This window comes from Sciurus vulgaris (genome assembly GCF_902686455.1).
Source record: "Sciurus vulgaris genome assembly, chromosome: 15".
In the NCBI taxonomy this organism is placed as follows: Eukaryota; Metazoa; Chordata; class Mammalia; order Rodentia; family Sciuridae; genus Sciurus; species Sciurus vulgaris.
Window position 1 is genome coordinate 58,519,890 of NC_136476.1, and position 21,053 is coordinate 58,540,942.

A 21,053-nucleotide genomic window follows, 5' to 3' on the forward strand; every position below is an offset into this window, starting at 1 on the left:
CTGTGGTAGACCCCAGCAGCACCCCACCCCCATTCTGGGGAGCCAACCCAGGGCACTCACATACGCCAAGCAAATGCATATGCCAGGCAAATGCTCTACCACTGAATCACATCCCCAGCTTATACAGTGACTTTTGTTTGAAGAGCATGAGACATAAGAATGTGGCTCTGTTGTCAAGGCCTTTCTAAAGTCTGCTATGATGTAGTGGGTTTGGAAATGACCTCCACGATTTCTGTTTTCCAGAGTGAACCCTTCAGGGCCCAGCTGTCCAAAACAGTGTTCACAGGCGTTCATCATAGCTGCTGTGGGGAAACCAGATTTCACTCAGCTGTTAGCTTTAGTTCTGTGTAGTCAGGAAGTCAGCTGTTGCTAAAGAAATAAATGGTCATTCAGTTTCTGTACTTACAACGTTTTAAAATTTCTTTTTCTTCTTTTTTTTTAATATGAAAGAAATGATGAAATTGTTAGAATTTGAAGAGTTTGACGATAACTGGCTATACTATTTTTTTCCCCCAGATCAGTTTTGGATAATCATGTAGTAGTTAAAAATAATACATAGACATATACACACAGGCACACACAAATCAGCTTTAAAATATTTGACTCAGTTATCCAGATGTTTGAGTTTGGGAATTTGATTGAGCATGATTTCCTCTTCATTCTGCCTGAATATGTAAAATCATAAATTGTTCATTTCATTATCTTTTTACATTGAAAACTAAAGTGTATACAACATTGAATAAAACTTTGAAAGAATAAGTCTGAAAACATTTTTATTACAGCTAAAAAGGAGCTTGGATGCCTTAATCATATATTTTCTTAAGAGCCATAATAAATTTGAATTTAAAAAGACATACTGCAAAGTTTGTTGTCAGTGTCCTAGTTATAAATATTTCCGCTAATAATGCAAACAACAACATGCAGACAAAGTCTGATGTACCTTTTTGTAACATGTACATTTCTAAGGAAAAATGTAAAGAAGTGGCAAGTGTTTTCTATCACTAGGTAGAATATTTATCAGTTGGTTTCAAATTTTTTTTTGTAAATGTTACTGTCGGGATTTGCTTACTGACCATTATATAAGCAGACGTGACATTTTATGGAATATTTTTCATATAGGTACATTTGAGTTTTGATGAGGAAGTAGTTATAAACCGGTCAGCACTTCCATCATTTAGATTTAGTGCAACCCTGGAAACCACTGAAACAATTTCATGTCACTGGCAATTCATAGTAATCCTGTACTGCTTTCTTGCTGCTAGATTTTCCATGTTTCTTTTATCACTTAACCCTTCTTCCCATATTTAGGGAATTCCTAAATTCCACATTTATAATTTCTTCTACTTTCACCCTGTTTTCTTAGTATAAAGATGATAATCTGCAAAACTACATATCTCATTTAATGTAAGGGATATTCCAGGCAATATTCCTTGTTTTCAAAGTTTAAGACAACACAGAACAGATTACTGATTTACTTATCTGTTTTAGGATTTATATATACCAGACTTTAAACAGTTTATTTGGATGAAACCATTAGCAACATTTGTCCCCTTTCTTGGTATGAGGCAGAGCAGTACCACACCCACAGACCCCAGAGACATGGAGCCCACTCTGAAGCATCTCCATGGAACAGACAGGAGGGAAGGGAAGTGCAAGTCTGTCTCCTGCATGTGATGATCCTGGTGCTGTCCTTGTCCATGGATAGTGGCCCAGTTCTGCATTATAGGTTAGAAAAATAGGGCAGATGTGAAACAAAGATAAAGTACATGAAAGTTGAGCTTCTGAGAGTGTAGTTGTATGTGTGGACTCCCATGAGCTCCCATAAATGGAAAATACAAACCAGAATGAAAATGCAAACCATTCTAACTTCATTTTTCACCTTCTGTGCACATGAAAGGGTTTGGTTTAGAACAAGGCCCAAAGTTCTATGTGATTCTTATCAACTGAAATGCATGGATTGTATTATGTAAAATATTTCTCAGGGCCATTGTTACTTGTACAGTTCTGTTAGATGAAATCACTGGTGGTCTTCTTTTTTTTTTTTCCTATTGCTGAGATATGTTTTCTATAGCTGCTTTTATTGAACACTGCAAAAGAAAATTCATAAATTCCAATCCCCAAATAAGGGGAATGACTATTAGGTTTTATCCTCAGATCTGTTTGAATTTGAGGTGTGCCAGTATCTGGTCTGTCATGAATGAACAGTGAAAACGTTTCATACAAATTTTTGTGTCATTCTGGCGATCATCTCTGAGTTATGTCGTGGCTGAGGATTTATAGCTGTCCTTTCCAGGTCAAAGTCTGTCAGTGTGTTTCTTGAGTAGTGGATAGGAGGTCTAGGATAACCACTGCTCCACTGTGAGTCTATTAGGACAAGCATGGATCCCTGAGAGGATAGAACAGGGTAGCAGAATATCTTTGGGCTTTGAATTTACTTTCTGTATCTTCCTAAAACCAGCTGTGCTCATCACCCCACCCCACCCCTCTGTTCATTGCTGGCTACTTGATATTGTTACTTATGCTGTGTGTCTGCTTGGAGGGTCACTTTTCCCTTTAATTCTGGGAGATGACTTTCAAGTACAGTAATAATGTCAGTTTCCTTGTTTTAGCTTTGTGGTCATCCCCTAGGGAAGGCATGATTAATTACTCCATGTATTCAGTGTATCTAGCATCTTTGTGTCAGATTCTGTGTGAGGCACTAAGGATTCAAAGACAAAGAAATCGCATCATCCCCTTCCCAAACCTTATTTTTTTGGCTTGCAATGTTCTGGCAGACAGTCCAGCAATAACTGAGCAATGTGACTAGTGCTATGTATAAGACGATGGAACTGTAGAGATGGAGGGTATTTACATAGCATTTTGATCATCTGTCCTGGCACGTGCAGTGCACTGTGGTTTATTAACTGTCTTTTAAACTAGATTGCTTCTCAAGGGTAGGAACTGTATTTGCTCATCTTTGGGTCACCAGCACTGAGAGAGCGTCCTATGTGCTGGTAGCTTGTATCCTGAATCCACAGACAAGAGATGTGGTCTCTGTGCTTAAGGAATTTTCTCCTAGTAGAGTAGATGGATGTGTCATACTCAAGTTAAGATAGGATGATGGGGAACAGAGAGAAAGAACACCTCACAGCCCGGGGAAAGGCTTTCAGGGACTGCTTGACAAAGTACTGCATAAGATGTGGCACTTTGGCTGGGCACAGTATTGCATGCCTATAATCCCAGCAGCTCAGGAGGCTGAGACAGGAGGATCTCAAGTTCAAAGCCAGCTCCAGCAAAAGTGAGGTATTAAGCAACTCAGTGAGACCCTGTCTCTAAATAAAATACAAAATAGGGCTGAGGATGTGGCTCAGTGGTTGAGTGCCCCTGAGTTCAATCCACAGTACCAAACCCCCGCCCCCCCCAAAAAAAGCAGCACTTTTAAGACTAGTCAGAAGCCAAGTGATATGGAATTTGAGACAGTATGCAGCTAGTGAGGTTGTTTGGTGTTTGGAGTTTTATGTCAAGGCCTATAGAGAGCCATGGAGAGATTTTAAGCCAAGGAGTGCCGTGGCGGATAGTTCAGAAAGGACACTCTTAACAGACCAGACAGGAGACCAATTGATAGGGGCCTTCCATTTTTCTAGGTGAGAGAGCAGTACAGGAACTGAGCTGTGGAGGGGTTAAACTTGGGCGTGGGTTGTGATGGGGAACAAAGGATTGCTGGCTTTTGACTTGGGCAAATAGCTGTGCCAGTCACTGACACAAGAAAGGCCAGGTTCCCGACTCTAGGCACACTCCCGATGCTCCTGTGGCTCTGAGCCTTGGTTACTTGTCCCTCAGTGTAGCTGAGCCTGTGCTCAGATTTCCCACACTAGAGGTGTGCTCCTTGCAGCCATGGAGACTCTCTCTACCCTGACAGACAGCCCTGCATCCAAGAGCTCCCTTCCTGGCTCTAGTAAGTGCCTTGCCCTCCCCCTCCCTCTCCTGGACTTCTGAGTCCCTGAGAAGCAAAACTGCCCTTTGAGGGCCATTAAGAGCTTCTTCCCCATCTCTTTCTTTACCCAAGGCCAGAGTTCTGCTTGCCCATTGTGTGGTCCAAAAAGAAAACTATTGCTGTTTCTTAGAATGGATTGGGTTTTTTTCTCTATTTATTTATTGTTTGGCACTTGAGAACTCCAGCCCAAGCTGTTATTTCAGCTGACACCACAATATAAGCTGCTGTAACCTGCTGTATCGGCAAAGTCCAGTTCCCCAGGTACAGGTTGCTGCTCAGATCAGCTGCCGTGTTCTCAGCAAGAGCCTCTAGCTCCTCATGGGTTCTTTGGTTTCATATGTGATCCCTCAGTGTCTGTCCCATTGATTCTGAGTCATACCATCAAAAATGTTTTAGGCATTCAGGGTGGTTTTGGAGCAACCATTCTTCTGCCCCTCCAACACTGTGACTGATAGAGGCCTCATACAGGGTTGCCAGCAAAGTGGAGATCAAACTGTCATCTTTATTACAGACTGGGCAAATGTCCAATAAGTCCCCCAAATGTGGGACATCAGGCAAATTCTGTGTGAGGACCAGTGGAAGTGGGGAGGCAAGTTGGTCATTACAGATGACAGTCCAGGGGAGAGGGCAGGATATACACACTCGTTAAAATGTGAATATGGTGGATTTTGAAGAGAAATGGTGGGTTTCAAAGAGAAATTATGGCAGAAGGAAGGAGTAAAGATTTTAGAGCTGCCTCGCTTGCAAATTAAGCTTTTCTTTTGAATAGTTCTTGTTGGCCTCTCAAGAAGAATTTTCTCCTGATTAGTCTGTGACATCATCGGTACTTTGAAAGGGCAAGCTTTCTCTATCCAACACTGTCTGGTCTCCAATCTCCTGATTTACTTTGCTGCAAGAGGATGGTATATATTTAGCAGAAATTAGAACTACAGTGAGCACCATAGTCTATAGGTTTGGCTCAGTTTCTTGCTGTGAGTCCATTAAGGTATTACTCTGGCTGAAGTCTGCCCCAGCATAATGTTGTGAAGCAGCCAAGTTATCCCAATAATCTCATGGGCTAGTATTTATGAATTTTCAGGGCTTCATTAGATTTGTTATCTGAAGAAGATTCAAATTCTCAAACTGGTTATGGAGAGATGTTTTTTCAGGGTAAAGTAAAATCTATTGAAATGATTGTGTCACTTAATTGCGTTAGCACCTTTCAAGTGGCCAATTTATTTAGAACATTCCCATAAGGAGAAGAAATAAATTAAGAGAATTATGCATGGAATGTGCTTGGTTCTAGTTCAAAGCAATAGAGAGGATTTCAGAGGGAAGCATTGATATGCTTGTCAACTGTCAAAATATAGGACTAAATTTTCTTTTAACAGGAGAGAAAATATCCAAATAAATCATAGATTGTAAATTCATGAGGGAAATGCACCAAAATATTCTCTGCTTGAAATTCATGCATCATTTTTCACAGAGAAATCACAGAAATCTGCGTTGGATAACAGATTCACCTATGATTTCCTAGTTATTTTTCCATATTAAGAAAAGTTATCTTCCAGTAATAAGCTGCTTAAGCATCTCCCTGCCACCCCTTTTCCTTTTCCTCTCTAGGATGATGGCACCTGTGAAATTAGAGCTCGTGGAGAGAGGCTACAATTGGTTAGGGTCCAAAGGAGCCTGTCATTCACTCCTGTGGTTTGATGAAAACTAAGCTGTATGCATTTGATGAATTATTTTTCCTGAATTCTTCTCAAAATTTTGTGCAGAAAAGATGATTGTCACATTATTCCCCCCTTACCGTTGGTAGGAATGGAAGAATGGACTTGGATATCATAAAACTTAATCATAAGTCTAATAGAAGGAAAAAAAATCCAACTCTCATTGTGAATTAAGGATCAATCAAGGAACATTTTAAATAGAGCACACTGAGGAATCTGGAGAAGAGTGGTCTCCTTTGTCACTGGGGATAAGTCAAAAGAAAATGGGTTTCAAATGCAGGAGAAGGGATTCAAAGGCTCCTACTCTACAGAAACATCTTTCCAGAGAGGTTTTAAGAATTGCACAATCTTTTTGGAGGCAGGGTAATAAATGAAGTGTCCAGGATGAATGCACACATCATATCTTTTATTACATGTTTTTTCATGATGTGCATGCAGCCATGACTGTCATATCTGCATAGCTATTTTTGTAAAGCTTTTGATACTATCGTGTGTTCATTCTTTGCAATACTCTTAAGTGGAAGAGACAATTAAAAGCTGCATTTCTCATAGGCAAGATAATGTCTCTAATACCCCCCCATAGTTCGATGTCTTTTTTCATATTAGGAGTTAAGTATTTACTGAGTCAAAAAATGTCTGAATTCTGACCTCATTTAGTTTTTGATGGGTATTTATTGAATACCTATGAGTCTGGCATTGTTCTAAGACTAAAGCAGTGAACAAGACAGACGCTGTTTTCAGAGAATTCCAGAGAGACAAGCAATTGGTAAATGAAAACTAATATTGTATAGTGGTAAGTGCTGTGAAGAAAACTAAGGGCAGGGAGGTGTGTTGTGGCAGGACAGAGAAGGCTGCTGCTCTTTTACAAAGGGCGTCCAGAAGGCCCCCCTGATGAGGTGGCCACACCTTGAACCTAAGGAGTTAACCATGCAGCTGTTTCAGGAGCATTGCTGAAGTGAATGAAGGTGGAAGAATGGGAGAGGCTGTGTTCAGGCTGTTGCAAGGACTTAGGTTTTTTTTCCTGAAAAGGGTACCCACTGGAATACGTTGAACAGAGGGAGGGACATGCTCTACTTTATGGCATTTTTACTTGTTGGAAAATCAAATCAAGCCTTCCATACAAAGAGGTAACTGCAGTTCCTGTTTTGGTTCACACTGCAAAGGAAACCACCCAGACTCCAAATGTTTTCCATTAAGAGTTGGGGCTCAAGCCTTAATAGTTGACTTGGCTATGGGTTAACAAACACCACTGCAGCTCAAGGCTGACACCTAGTGGGTATGTCCATAATTGTTTTACAAAAAAACTTGGAAGTTTGGAGCATACCAGCTTTTGGTTAGAATCAAGGGCACACACTGGCATAGAAAATCATGCCTGGGATGATAGAATGATCATAGTTTTAGTAAGAGGAGATTTCTGTGGATTTGCCTCATTCCTCTTTGGCCGAATTTCATGTGTTTATATTTCTTTAGCACTTAGTTGTTTAGAGTTGGTGGGCTCAGCTGCCAGAAGATGGGGGCATCAAAATTATGGGCTGGTAGGGTGGTGGAGGAGAGCAAATCAGCACTGGGTTAGATCAACCCAGAAGAAGTGCCCTGGTACTAGGGGTGACCCTCAAAAGATAGTCTGTCATTTGTAGATGGAGTCTTAAGGGTGTGTGTGCTCTGAATCTGGGCTTGAGTCAGGTTGCCACTGACTTATGAAGGGTGGGGGTGTGTTGGGAAGAAATTCAAGACAGTGGGAAATAAAGTTACATGAAGTCAGTTGTTTCCCAAAGCATAGATGGAGTATTTCAGTGTAGAATCAAGAGCTGTAGCTTTACAATTAAACATCTGCTTTCACATCTTACTCTGCCATCAACTAAATACGAGAACCTGGGCAAGTTATGTTCTCAGTTTCTAGTATCCATAAAGATGTTTACTGAGTCAGGTAATTTATGCAAAACACTTAATACTAGCATTCGGTATGCAAACAGTAACAGGTTTTACTATTTAGAGAAAACACAAGTAGCCTTTAGAGATAGAAACAGCAAATTGTAGTAATAGCCGTTAAAAATTGACTTTTGCTGTCAGCATTTAGCATTAGTAGAATTTAACTTTATAAAACCATTTTGGGTATCTATATGGTCAATTTGATCCATAAAAGTTAAAGGTAGTTGATTTAACCAAGATATATCATTATGCTACATAGAGATTAAAATCCAGTGGCTCTCGTTACTTGAAGGGGGAATTTGGCTCTATAGAATCTGACTTCTGCCTTCATATTCATCCTCATCTCCAATTATGCTTCCTCTTAGTTTCTGCGTTCCAGACATGCTGGACTTTTGGATCCTCTAATGCCTGTCCCACCTGTCTCAGGGTCTTTGCAGAAGCAGTTCTCTTTGCCTGTCCATACCTCTCCCACTTTCACCCTACCCAGCACCCAAGCACACACTAGTTAACTCCGGTTCATCTTCCAGAATCCAGTTCAAATGATATTTCTTCAGGGAAGCTGAAGAGAAGTCTAAGGTGGCTCCTATATTTTTGGCACAACACCTAAGGTCATCCACTGAGATGGAGAAAACAGGAAAAAGACAATGTACAGAAGCAGAAACAGGGATGCTAGACAAGAGATGCTTGGGAGGGTTAAGTCTTAAGGTACCTGGGAGAGCCAAGGATCAAGCTCAGAGGAAAGACCTGGGCTAGAGGTAAAGATGTTGAAGTCACTGGCACACCAAATCAATGATATTGAAGAGATCTAGCCATCCACCACCATGAAAGTGTGTAGAAAGAGAACAGGACTTGGAGTGAACTGGGAACCAAAGGAGGGGGCAGGACCAGGAAGACAAATTCGAGGCAAAGAGCGATCAAAAAGGTAGGAAAAACAGGTGTACACATTAAGAATACGACGGAGCCGCTGAGATTTACAATATCATAGGCAGATGTGTCAGGCACTGTAGAGACTGCAGCACGGAAAAGTGCTCGTTGGATTTAACGAAAAGGTAATTGAAGACCTCGAGGGAGCAGTTTTCATGGAAAGGGTAGGAGCAAGCCAGATCCCAGTGAACTGCGAAGAAGTTGATGGGGTGCGAGAGATGGAGAAAAAAAAAAAAAAAAAAAAATGTAATAAACTTTTTAAAATTTTCACAAGACGGAGAAAAGGAAAAGAAAGACATGGATGGCAAGAAGCAGAGAACCAGAATGTACTTATAGATGGAGGAGAAGACGGGCTGAAAAAGGTCCAGTAAGGAAGGGATAAAATGAAGACCTCGGGGAGTAGCAACTAAAAAGTTCTTGAGAAGGTGGATGATGATTGAGCGCAGAAGCCTCAGCTTGGAGAGGAGGAGCCGGATTCTGGCACTTGAAGATGAGTAGACCCGGGAGCACGTAACAACGGCTGCAATTCATCATGCTCTTTACGTCCTTTATTTGACCCTCACAAATCTACTGACCAACCCACCTCTAGTTCTAAGGAAGAGGGCGAGGGGGCGGGGCCCCGGCTGATAGGCTCCTCCCTCGCGAGCCCCGCCTAGCACCCAGGTAAATACAGGGGAGCGCAAACGATTCGGTTGGGGCCGGCTGTCGGGGAACGTGTCTCTCAAGGCGTCCAGAAGCGACCCAGCATCTCGCTGAAACCGGTGTCGCACAGAGCGACGCGAGAGGTCTACCTTTTCCGCAGGAGGCGTGCCGGCACTGGGAGTGTGATGCTGAGGGCTTTGGTGTGAACCGAGAGGACGGCGGGACGCATGCGCGTTGCGGGGCGACGGGACGAGCCCGCTCCATTGCGCATGCGCCGGGGCCTCAGGGCGGGGCGTCTCTCCCGGGTTCTCTTAACTTCCTTAACCCTATTCAGAGCCGCAGGAAAGTGCCACCAGGTGTGGATCTGCAGTTAGATTTCCCCGGATTCATGTTAATAAGCTGGTGGTAATCTAACCTTCTGCCCGTAGGAAATTTATTAGTTAAAATACGGTTACGTACATGTGATGGACTATGCAGCCCCACCCCGCGAACGAGAAGTTTCAATTCTCTTGTCTTGGTCTCTGTAGCTGAAAGACATTCGTTCCCGAAACCGCGTTAATTTACGATTGATGACCAAGCTGTTAAGTCAAAGCTTTGCAGTTTCCGTCCCATCCGCTGAATCAAATTTAGGAACAAGTTCTCATGACGATAGGAAGGCCATGATGGAGGCTTTCTTTGGGTCAGTGGTAGGAAACGCTCCTTAAGAGGACCCATTCCCGCAGGGCGCGACGCGCAGGTCTGTAATCCCAGGGGCTGGGGAGGCTGAGGAAGAAGGATCGCGAGTTCACAGCCAGCCTCAGCAAAAACGAGTGGCTAAGCAACTCAGTGAGACCCTGTCTCTAAATAAGGTACAAAATAGGGCTGAGGATGTGACTGAGTTTAATCCCCAGCACCCTCCCGTCCCCCGCCAATAAATAAAGAGGACCTCTTCCTAGAGGTGAGATCTCTGCAGAAAGGGGTTAGAGCTGTCCTGTTAGGTGCGGGAGTTGACCCGGGTGTTGTCAGGTGCCTGCTGAAGCAGAGGAGGTACCTCAGTTTCCACAAGAAAAATATTCATCTCTGGGAAGTTGACACACCTGGAATTTGACACACTTGGAGGGCTCACTGTCCTCCAGATGTCCCAGGTGGTGGTCATACAACAATCTATTCTCTCCCTGAACTAAAAACCCTCTTCGTGGTCTCTGAAGGGCCCCCTTTGCTAAACTTATACTTAAAAGCTGGCCACCCATATCAACACCTTTGTCTGGAGGTTCAGCAGATTTCTCCAAAGGATATTCCCACAGACTTGCCTTCCTGTGTCTTTTACCTTTTTTATCTTCTATATGGGCAGGATGATGGATTCAAGAAGTTGTTAGCCAACTCTTTGTAAATTTGTCAGGATAGTCAGGTTCATTACTCATTTTGATAAATTGATTTACATCTCTAAAACAGGAAGAGTTTGGTTTCTTCCTGCAGCATCATGGAATAAAACAGCTTGCTCAGCTCTATCCCAGAAACGTAGGCTACCCTTACAATCAGACTTGTCTAAATCCTAGTTGTACCAAACAAGCACAGCTCAATTCTGAGAATTCTGAGATACTCTTTCCTTTTTTTTTTTTTTTTATTAATGAGAGGTTTATTAGTTCACAGTTTATTTTAATTTATTTTTATTGTAAACAAATGGGATACATGTTTGTACATGGAGTAACAGCATACCATTTGTGTAATCATACATTTACATAGGGTAATGAGGTTTGATTCATTCTGTTATTTTTTCCTCCCCCCACCCCTCTTTTCCCTCTATACAGTCCCTCCTTTCTCCATTCTTGCCCCCCTCCCATCCCCCATTATGTGTCATCAACGGTTTATCAGTGAGATCATTCTTCCTTTGGTTTTTTGAGATTAACTTATCTCACTTAGCATGATATTCTCCAATTTCATCCATTTGCCTGCAAATGCCATAATTTTATTATTCTTTATAGCTGAATAATATTCCATGGTATATATATACCACAGTTTCTTTATCCATTCATCAATTGAAGGACATCTAGGTTGTTCCACAATCTGACTATTGTGAATTGAGCAGCTGTGAACATTGATGTGGCTGTATCATCTGTAGTATGCTGATTTTTAGTCCTTTGGGTATAGGCTGAGGAGTGGGATAGCTCAGTCAAATGGTGGTTCCCTTCCAACTTTTCTAAGGAATCTCCACACTGCTTTCCAGAGTGGCTGCACTAACTTGCAGCCCCACCAGCAATGTATGAATGTACCTTTTTCCCCACATCCTCGCCAACACCTATTGTTGCTTGTGTTCTTGATAATCGCCATTCTAATTGGGGTGAGATGGAATCTTAGGGTAGTTTTGATTTGAATTTCTCTTATTACTAAAGATGGTGAACATTTTTTGATATGTTTGTTATTGCTCGTAGACCTTCTTCTGTGAAGCGTCTGTTCATATCCTTAGCCCATTTGTTGATTGGGTTATTTGTAATCTTCGTGTAGAGTTTTTTGAGTTCTTTATATATTCTGGAAATTAGCACTCTATCTAAAGTATGAGTGGCAAAGAAATTCTTCCACTCTGTAGGCTCTCTCTTCGCATTGCTGATAGTTTCCTTTGTTGAGAGAAAGCTATTTAGTTTGAATCTATCCCAGTTATTGATTCTTTTATTTCTTGTGCTATGGGAGTCCTGTTAAGGAAGTCTGATCCTAAGCCAACAAAGTGAAGATTTGGACCTACTTTTTCTTCTATAAGATGTAGGGTCTCTGGTCTGATTTCAAGGTCCTTGATCCATTGTGAGTTGAGTTTTGTGCAGGGTGAGAGATAGGGGTTTAGTTTCATTCTGTTGCATATGGATTTCTAGTTTTCCCAGCACCATTTGTTGAAGAGGCTATCTTTTCTCCATTGCCTATTTTTGGCACCTTTGTCTAGTATGAGAAAATTGTATTTATTTGGGTTTGTGTCCCTGTCCTCTATCCTGTACCATTAATCTACCTGTCTATTTTGGTGCCAATACCATGCCATTTTTGTTACTATTGCTTTGTAGTATAGTTGAAGGTCTGGTATTGTGATACCCCCTGTTTCATTCTTCCTGCTAAGGATTGCTTTAGCTATTCTGGGTTTCTTATTCTTCCAGATGAATTTCATGATTGCTTGCTCTATTTCTGTGTGGTACGTCATTGGGATTTTAATTGGAATTGCATTGAATCTGTATAGTACTTTTGGTAGTATGGCCATTTTGACAATATTAATTCTTCCTATCCAAGAACATGGGAGATCTTTCCATCTTCTAGGGTCTTCCTCAATTTCTTTCTTCAATGTTTTGAACTTTTCTTTGTACAGATCTTTTACCTTTTTGGTTAGGTTGATTCCCAAGTATTTTATTTTATTTTTGAGGCTATTGCAAATGGAGTTGTTTTCCTCAATTCCCTTTCAGCTGTTCCATCGCTTGCATATAAAAATGCTTTAGATTTATGCATGTTGATTCTATAGCCTGCTATTTTGCTGAATTCATCGATGAGGTCTAGAAGTTTTCTGGAGGAGTTTTTTGGATCCTTTAAATATAGAATCATGTCATCAGCAAATAGTGACAGCTTGAGTTCCTCTTTTCCTATTCATGTCCCTTTAATTTCTTTAGTCTGCCTAATTGCTCTGGCTAGAGTTTCGAGGACAATGTTGAATAGAAGTGGTGAAAGAGGACATCCCTGTCTTGTTCCGATTTTTAAAGGGAATGGTATCAGTTTTTTTCCATTAAGAATGATGTCGCCAATGTTCATTGCTGCTCAATTCACCATAGCCAGATTGTGGAACCAACCTAGATGTCCTTCAATTGATGAATGGATAAAGAAACTGTGGCATATATATACAATGGAATATTACTCCACCATGAAGAATGATAAAATTATGGCATTTGCAAGCAAATGGATGAAATTGGAGAATATCATGCTAAGTGAGATAAGCCAATCTCAAAAAACTAAAGGACGGATGATCTTGCTGATAAGAGGATGAGGACATATAATGGGGGGTGGGAGGGGTTAGCATTAGGGTTAAGGTTAGGTTTAGGGTTAGGGATAAGGAGGGTGGTAAGAATGGAGGAAGGAAGGACTGTATAGAGGGAAAAGAGGGGTGGGAGGGGTGGGGGGAAGGAAAAAAAAAACAATGAATCAAACAACATTACCCTACGTAAATTTATGATTACACAAATGGTATGCCTTGACTCCAAGTACAAACAGAGAAACAACATGTATCCCATTTGTTTACAATAAAAAAAAAATGATGTTGGCCATGGGCTTAGCATAAATAGCCTTTACAATGTTCAGGTATGTTCCTACTATCCCTATTTTTCTAGTGTTTTGAGCATGAAGGGGTGTTATATTTTGTTGAACGCTTTTTCTGCATCAATTGAAATAACCATATGGTTCTTATCCTTCAGTCTGTTGACTTGCTGGATTACGTTTATTGATTTACAGATGTTAAACCATCCTTGCATTCCAGGGATGAACCCCACTTGATCGTGGTGCACAATTTTCTTAATACGTTTTTGGATACAGTTTGCGAATATTTTGTTAAGGATCTTTGAATCTATATTCATCAAGGATATTGGTCTAACATTTTCTTTCCTTGATGTGTCTTTGCCTGGTTTGGGTGTGAGGGTAATATTAGCTTCATAGAATGAGTTTGGTAGGGTTCCCTCCTTTTGTATTTCCTGGAATACTTTGAGAAGTATTGGAATGAGTTCTTCTTTGAAGGTCTTGTAGAACTTGGCTGAGAATTCGTCTGGTCCTGGGCATTTCCTGGATGGTAGATTTTTAATGGTTTCTTCTATTTCATTGCTTGCTATTGATCTGTTTAAATTGTGTATGTCCTCCTGGTTCAGTTTGGGAGGAGCATATGTCTCTAGAAATTTGTCAATGTCTTTGGTAGTTTCTCTTTTGTTGAAATACAGATTTTCAAAGTAGCTTCTCGATATGTTCTGTATCTCAGTGGTGTCTGTCATGATATTTCCTTTTTCATCACGAATTTTAGTAATTTGAGTTTTCTCTCTCCTTTTGTTTGTTAGTGTGGCTAAGGGTTTGTCTATTTTGTTTACTTTCTCAAAGAACCAACTTTTTGTTTTGTCAATTTTTTGAATTGTTTCTTTTGTTTCAATTTCATTGATTTCAGCTCTGATTTTAATGATTTCCTGTCTTCTACTACTTTTGCTGTTCTTCTGTTCTTCTTTTTCTAGGGCTTTGAGCTATAATGTTAGGTCATTTAGTTGTTGATTTTTCATTCTTTTCTGGAATGCACTCCATGCAATGAATTTTCCTCTTAGTACTGCTTTCATAGTGTCCCAGAGATTTTGATATGTTGTATCATCATTCTCATTGACCTCTAAGAATTTTTTAATCTCCTCCCTGATGTTTTTTGTTATCGATGTTTCATTCAACAGCATATTATTTAGTCTCCAGGTGTTGGAGTAATTTCTGATTTTTATTTTGTCATTGATTTCTAATTTCATTCCATTATGATCTGATAGAACACACGGCAGTATCTCTATTTTTTTGCATTTCCTAAGGGCTGATTTGTGGTATAACATATGGTCTGTTTTCGAGAAGGTTCCATGTGCTGCTGAGAAGAAAATGTATCTGCTCGTTGATGGATGGAATATTCTATATATGTCTATTAAGTCTAGGTCATTGATTGTGTTATTGAGTTCTATGGTTTCTTTGGTTGGTTTTTGTTTGGAAGATCTATCTAGTGGTGACAGTGGTACGTTAAAGTCGCCTAGAATCATTGTGTTGTGGTCTATGTGATTCTTGAAATTGAGAAGGATTTGTTTGATGTGTACAGGGATGCACCATTGTTTGGGGCATAAATATTTACTATCGTTATGTCTTCCTGATTTATGGTTCCCTTAAGCAGTATGAAATGTCCTTCTTTATCCCTTCTGACTAACTTTGGCTTGAAGTTCACTTTATCTGATATAAGGATGGAAACCCCTGCTTTTTTACTGAGTCCTTGTGCGTGGTAGGTTTTTTCCCATCCTTTCACCTTTAGTCTGTGGATGTCTTTTTCTATGAGATGAGTCTCTTGCAGGCAGCATATTGTTGGGTCTTTCTTTTTAATCCATTCTGCCAGTCTATGTCTTTTGATTGATGAGTTTAGGCCATTAACGTTCACGATTATTATTGAAATGTGATTTGTATTCCCAGTCATTTGGCTTATTTTTGGTTTTTAAGTTGGCTTGGTTTCTCCTTTGAGTGGTTTTTCTCTAAGGTAGTTCCTCCCTTTGCTGACCTCCATTGTTGTTTTTCATTTCCTCCTCATGGAATATTTTGTTGAGAACATTCTGTAGCGCAGGCTTTCTATTTGTAAATTCTTTTAACTTTTGTTTATCATGGAAAGATTTTATTTCATCTTCAAATCTGAAGGTTAGTTTTGCTGGGTATAGGATTCTTGGTTGGCAACCATGTTCTTTCAGAGTTTGAAATATGTTGTTCCAGGCCCTTCTAGTTTTAGAGTCTGGGTTGAGAAGTTGGCTGCTATCCGTATTGGTCTCCCCCTATATGTAATCTGATGCTTTTCTCTTGTGGCCTTCAAATCCTATCTTTATTTTGAATGTTAGGCATTTTCATTATAATGTGCCTTGGTGTGGATGTGTTGTGATTCTGTGCATTTGGTGTTCTGTAAGCCTCTTGTATTTGATTTCCATTTCATTCTTCAGGTTTGGGAAATTTTCTGATATTATTTCATTGAATAGGTTGTTCATTCCTTTGGTTTGTATCTCTGTGCCTTCCTCAATCCCAATAATTCTTAAATTTGGTCTTTTCATGATGTCCCATAGTTCTTGGAGATTCTGTTCATGATTTCTTACCATCTTCTCTGTTTGGGCAACTTTATTTTCAAGCTAAATATTTTGTCTTCATTGTCTGATGTTCTGTATTCCAAGTGGTCTAGTCTTTTGGTGACGCTTTCCATTGAGTTTTTTATTTTTTTTTATTGTCTCCTTCATTTCAAGGATTTCTGTTTGGTTTTTGTTTTTTTGAGAATCTCTATTTCTTTGTTGAAATGATCTTTTGCTTTCTGCAGGTGCTCTTTCAGCTTATTGGTATTATCATTCATTGCCTGCATTTGCTCTCTTATCTCATCCTTTGCTTCGCGAATCATCTTAATCATGTATAATCTGAAGTCCTTTTCTGACATTTCTTCTAACATACTGTCATTGGATTCTATTAATATAGAATGTAGATTTGTTTGGATCATTTTCTTCCCTTGTTTTTTCATGTTGTTCATGTATCTTCCCCTCTAGCAGTGCAGATCTGGGGTATTGCAGATTTCCCCCTATAGGCTTATAGTGGCCCTATAGGTTTCCAAAACCCTTTCTTTGAGGGGAGATCAATATTAGGAGTGCCCAATTCAGACAGTATGCAATCCTAGATCAAATAACCCCTATGAGGACAATAACAAATTTGTTATAATAAACAGAATGAGTTCAAATATTATCTTCAGTGAAACAAACAGATTTGCAATAAGGTGAGATAATAGTGTACTTTGTATGGATGTCATTGTATTGAGAGAGCTGAATTCAAAGGGGTGCTAGCAGGGGGAACTTTCTTTTCCTACTGACCTCAGGTATATCCTACAACTTCTTTAGTACTGGATTAAAAAAAAATCCTCCAGTTACTTTCAGATCCAAGAGTAATTTGAGTTATTAAAATTCCAGCCCCCTGTTACACAACACTTTCTCTTATCCAGCTCAGAACATCTCTTCACTTTCAATGAAGTCATTAAAAATAACAAGCCACACAAGTGTTTATTAAAAAAACAATAGTTACCTGCCCCTCTCCTGTCCTCATCCACAGTTCCACTGTCCCAAGGGAACCATTTTAATTGCTTGTTTTTGTGTTTATGTAGTAAATTTTAGTTATTGACAAATTCACTTCATCCCTAAGGTACTCAAGTTCTGCCACCTGGTGATACTAATATTTTGGAGAAATAAGGGATGACTCTGTCTTGAGGACTTGCTGTGGAACCCTAACCCTCATCTGGCTCCTCCCCACTGATGATCTTGAGACAGCAGGTAGATTGGAGGCCTGAATGAAGCTGCAGAAGGTCATGCTTCTGGCTTAAAAAAAAAAAAAAAAAAAAAAAAAGCCTTTCTTTTAAAAGCTTATCAAAAACAGGAATGATAATTTTACACAAGTCATTATTCACTTTTCTCTAGTAATTTTTTTAAATACTCAAATGTCTACCCTTGCAAACCTGGCTGTGGTATAGTGTTTGTGTGCACTGGGTGAGGGGTTTGATTGAACCTGATTGTTCTTTTGAAGCCTGGTAAGTCTGTCTCTTGGAGCAATATTATACCTGTGCCTGCTCTCTACCAAGAAGGGACTCAGTATCGCTGGTGCTGTCAAGCTCTTGTCTTAGGACTCCTGACCTTACTTGCTCTTAGCCATGCCTTTGGAGGAAGCCCTTCTTCAGCAGCCCAGTGAGTACAGTCCTTCCTGAAGTCCATGGGGAAATATCTGGTGGATTTTTTTTTCTCTAATTTTCCTGCAAGTGATTATCATTTCCTCCTCCCTTTCCTGCCTTACTTAAGTACCTCCTTCCTGGTCTGTTTGCATCCACTCTTGCTCTTCTTCTAGAAAGCTCTCCACATGGAGTCCTGTGTGTGCTGGTTAAAAATTTATGGCCTCACCCCTTCCAATACACTGCATTGCCTGCTCTCCTGGGTCCTTGAAATGTTTTTCCCTAGCCAGTTCGAATGCTGCTAAACCTTGTCAGAAGAGGGCACTGGAGAGACGCTGGCAGAGGAAGGAAGGACTTCGCTCCTGGTTGGGATGTGTGGCTCTGTGCAGGCTCCTGCAAAGCACTTACATCCCCAGTGTTGTCCTCCTGTGGGTATCATCTTGGGCACCAGGCTTCTGAGCCCAGCTACTGTGCACCATGGCCAGCAGCATCCGGTGACCACAAGTTTCCTGTGGCACCTGAGATACCTCCTTGTGGGTATTTTTTCCCTGGTGCCCTAGAGGGTGAATTTTCAATAAGTTCTGTCACTGAGATGTCCCTGCCCATGGCTGTGCCTTCTCTAACTGTGCAGGATCTCAGGTCTGGGAGCAGAAGGCTGCTATGTCTATGTCTCTCTTTCTCTCTCTCTCTCTCTCTTTTTTTTTTTTTTTTTTTTTTTTTTTTAGTTTTCCTCATTTTTTATGGGTCAGTTCCTTAATTTCCTGTTAAATAGCTAACAATTGCCTATACTAAACTTTCCCTGTTAAAAATTTTGCATAGTTTCTGACCCCTGATTGGACTCTGACTGGTATACAGTGTGATCTTTTTTGAATGTGAAGCAGATTGTCAGATCTTCTGGCTTAAAACCATATTGTAATTTCACTCCTCTTACGGGATAAAGAAAAAGTTCTCGTTTTCATGTTTCTGAGGTGCTGCACCATCTGTCCCTGCTTTACCTCCTGGCCTTATCTCATTTCAGAGTCCCCCTTAATTTCCTCCTGCCAGGGAGCAAAAGCAGACGCTGTAAGAACAGACTGTTCCTATTTCTGGAATCGTCTTCCCTTACCTTTTCACCTGAAGTCCCTACTCACCTCAGGACACAGCTCAATTATCTTATTCTGAGGGATGCTTTCTCCACCTTCTCTAAGTCAAATCCCTTTTATTCACTTTCAGAGCATGATGTACCACTCCTTCAGACCATTTTTCATGGATATATTTTTACATGTGTTCCTGTAAATTTTTCAGACTAATACCAGCCTCCTCTCTTACAGATTATAGACTCCTAGAGGGCAAGGGACTCTGGTTTTCTTGACTCCTGTGTAGCACCAGGTGTCTAGCACCCGCTGCAAAGCTTGCAAGCCTTTGGTCTTGGTGCTGTGGTATCTCTGTCCATGCTTCTGTGTGCCACAAGATGGCAGCTAAGACACTCCATGCTTGATTTCCTCTATGAAACAAGTAGGGCTTCAGGCTGAAATGCCTTTGAGCCAGAAGGGGATCCCTTTGAAGTGAGGGACTCTCACATTACAAAAGATTTCTCTCAAAGTGACCTCTGCATCTTCACTTCTTTACTGACTGCTAGGAACAGTCCAGCATACTGACAAGACAAAGGTTCTCTTTGGTGAGACTGAGGGGCTACTGCATTATTTAGAAATCAGTTTAAGGGTGAGCACAAGAACCCTGAGCTCTAATTGACATGGGAAAATAGAACACCGGAGTATTCACTGTTCCTCTCCTCAGGTTTGTTAACTGTGAGTTCTAGGGGAAAGGTCTAGAGCCAGGGGCCAGCAAACTATGGCCCCAGGGCCAAATCTGGCTCTCTGTCTGTTTTGTAAGTAAAATATAATGGGAACACACTGCTCATTTGTTGACATATCTTCAGCCTTTTGTACAATCAGGAATAGTTGTGACAGAAACCATATTGCCTGCAAAGCCCAAAGTATCACTATCTGACCCTTTAAAGACAAAGTTTGGGCATATCTAGTCTAGACAGATGTAAGCTTCTTAGTAGCTTTCATATCTGGGTAGCATTTAGATGATCTTTTGTAAAAAGTAACTTGACTTTTGGAGGAGAGATCTGATTTTTTTTCTAAGAAGCAAACATGTTGGGCAGAATGATATGGATTCCTTGAGGTTTCATTTTAGGATGTATGTAGTTAGGTATGCTAAATCTTATTTTTTAAGTAGAAAAAATGGGCATACATGATGTGAATTTCTTGCAGTTTCTTAGCATGCTTTCCCAGAGCAAGACACCTTTACTAATTAGTTTATCTTTTAAGATACCAATTAAAGGGGCTGGGAATATAGCTCAGTGGCAGAGTGCTTGCCTAGCATGTGTGAGGAACTGGGTTTGATCCTTAACACTGCCTAAAATAAACAAAATAAAGTCATGCTGTCCATTTACAACTACAAAAAATAAAAAAAAAAAAATGATACCAATGAAAGAGACTGTTTTCATTCAAGAAATATGTCTGGCATAGCTAGTCCCAGTGGTGCCTGTCTGTAATCACAGCAACTCTGGAGTCAGAGGCAGGTGCATCACAAGTTCAAGGTCAACCTTGGTAAATTAAGAGATCCTGTCTTAACCTAAAAAAAAGCTGGAAATGTATCTCAGAGATAGAGTGCCCCTGGGTTCAATCCCTAGTATAAAAAAAAAAATCTTGGCACAGATGATGCAACTTAATTGAGTTTGTAAGTGTTCAGACATTGCTGAATCAGAACCGTGTTAATTAACTTTGCAAGTTTTAAACAGTTAAATGCATTTCATACAGATTCATCTTCCTGTCAAACCTTTTGTGTAAAGATTGTGAATCTTTAGTGGTCTTATATTTTCAAAACCAGGAAAAATCAGAACCAAGCTAATTATTTTGAGTGTATACAAACAAGAGACTAGCTGAACCCTGTCAGACCCCTCATGAGAGGCTGATGATAACTGTGGCCTCATGAGAAGGCCTGTTTCTGGCAAGGCCTTCAGAAAGCAGATGCCAAATGGGAAGAAAATTTCTCAGCTCCTGAGCAGTGGTGAGGACCTAAGCAAGTTGGTTGTCTACCTTCCTCTCAATGCACCTCTTTTTTGCAGGAAGTTTTTCAGGTCTGTAGGGAAAACCCTACTTTAGATTCCAAGGTAATTATGGAGTAGGACTTTTCTGTCTACCTAAGAAGGGAATGGGGCATGGAACAGTGTCAGAGACATAGGCGTGATCATGACTTCTCAGAATCCTCTCCAGATTATATGCAGTTAAGTTTATTTTAAGAAATTGTTATTTTCAAAGTAGTCTTTTTGTGCATTTACTACCTATAGCTGTGATTATTTGTACATATTTAAGGGTCAGTGTTTAACTTCAGTTCTTTATTGTTAGAGTTCCTAATGTTGATTTATGCTTCAGTATGCTGACTTCTTCAAGTACTTTAG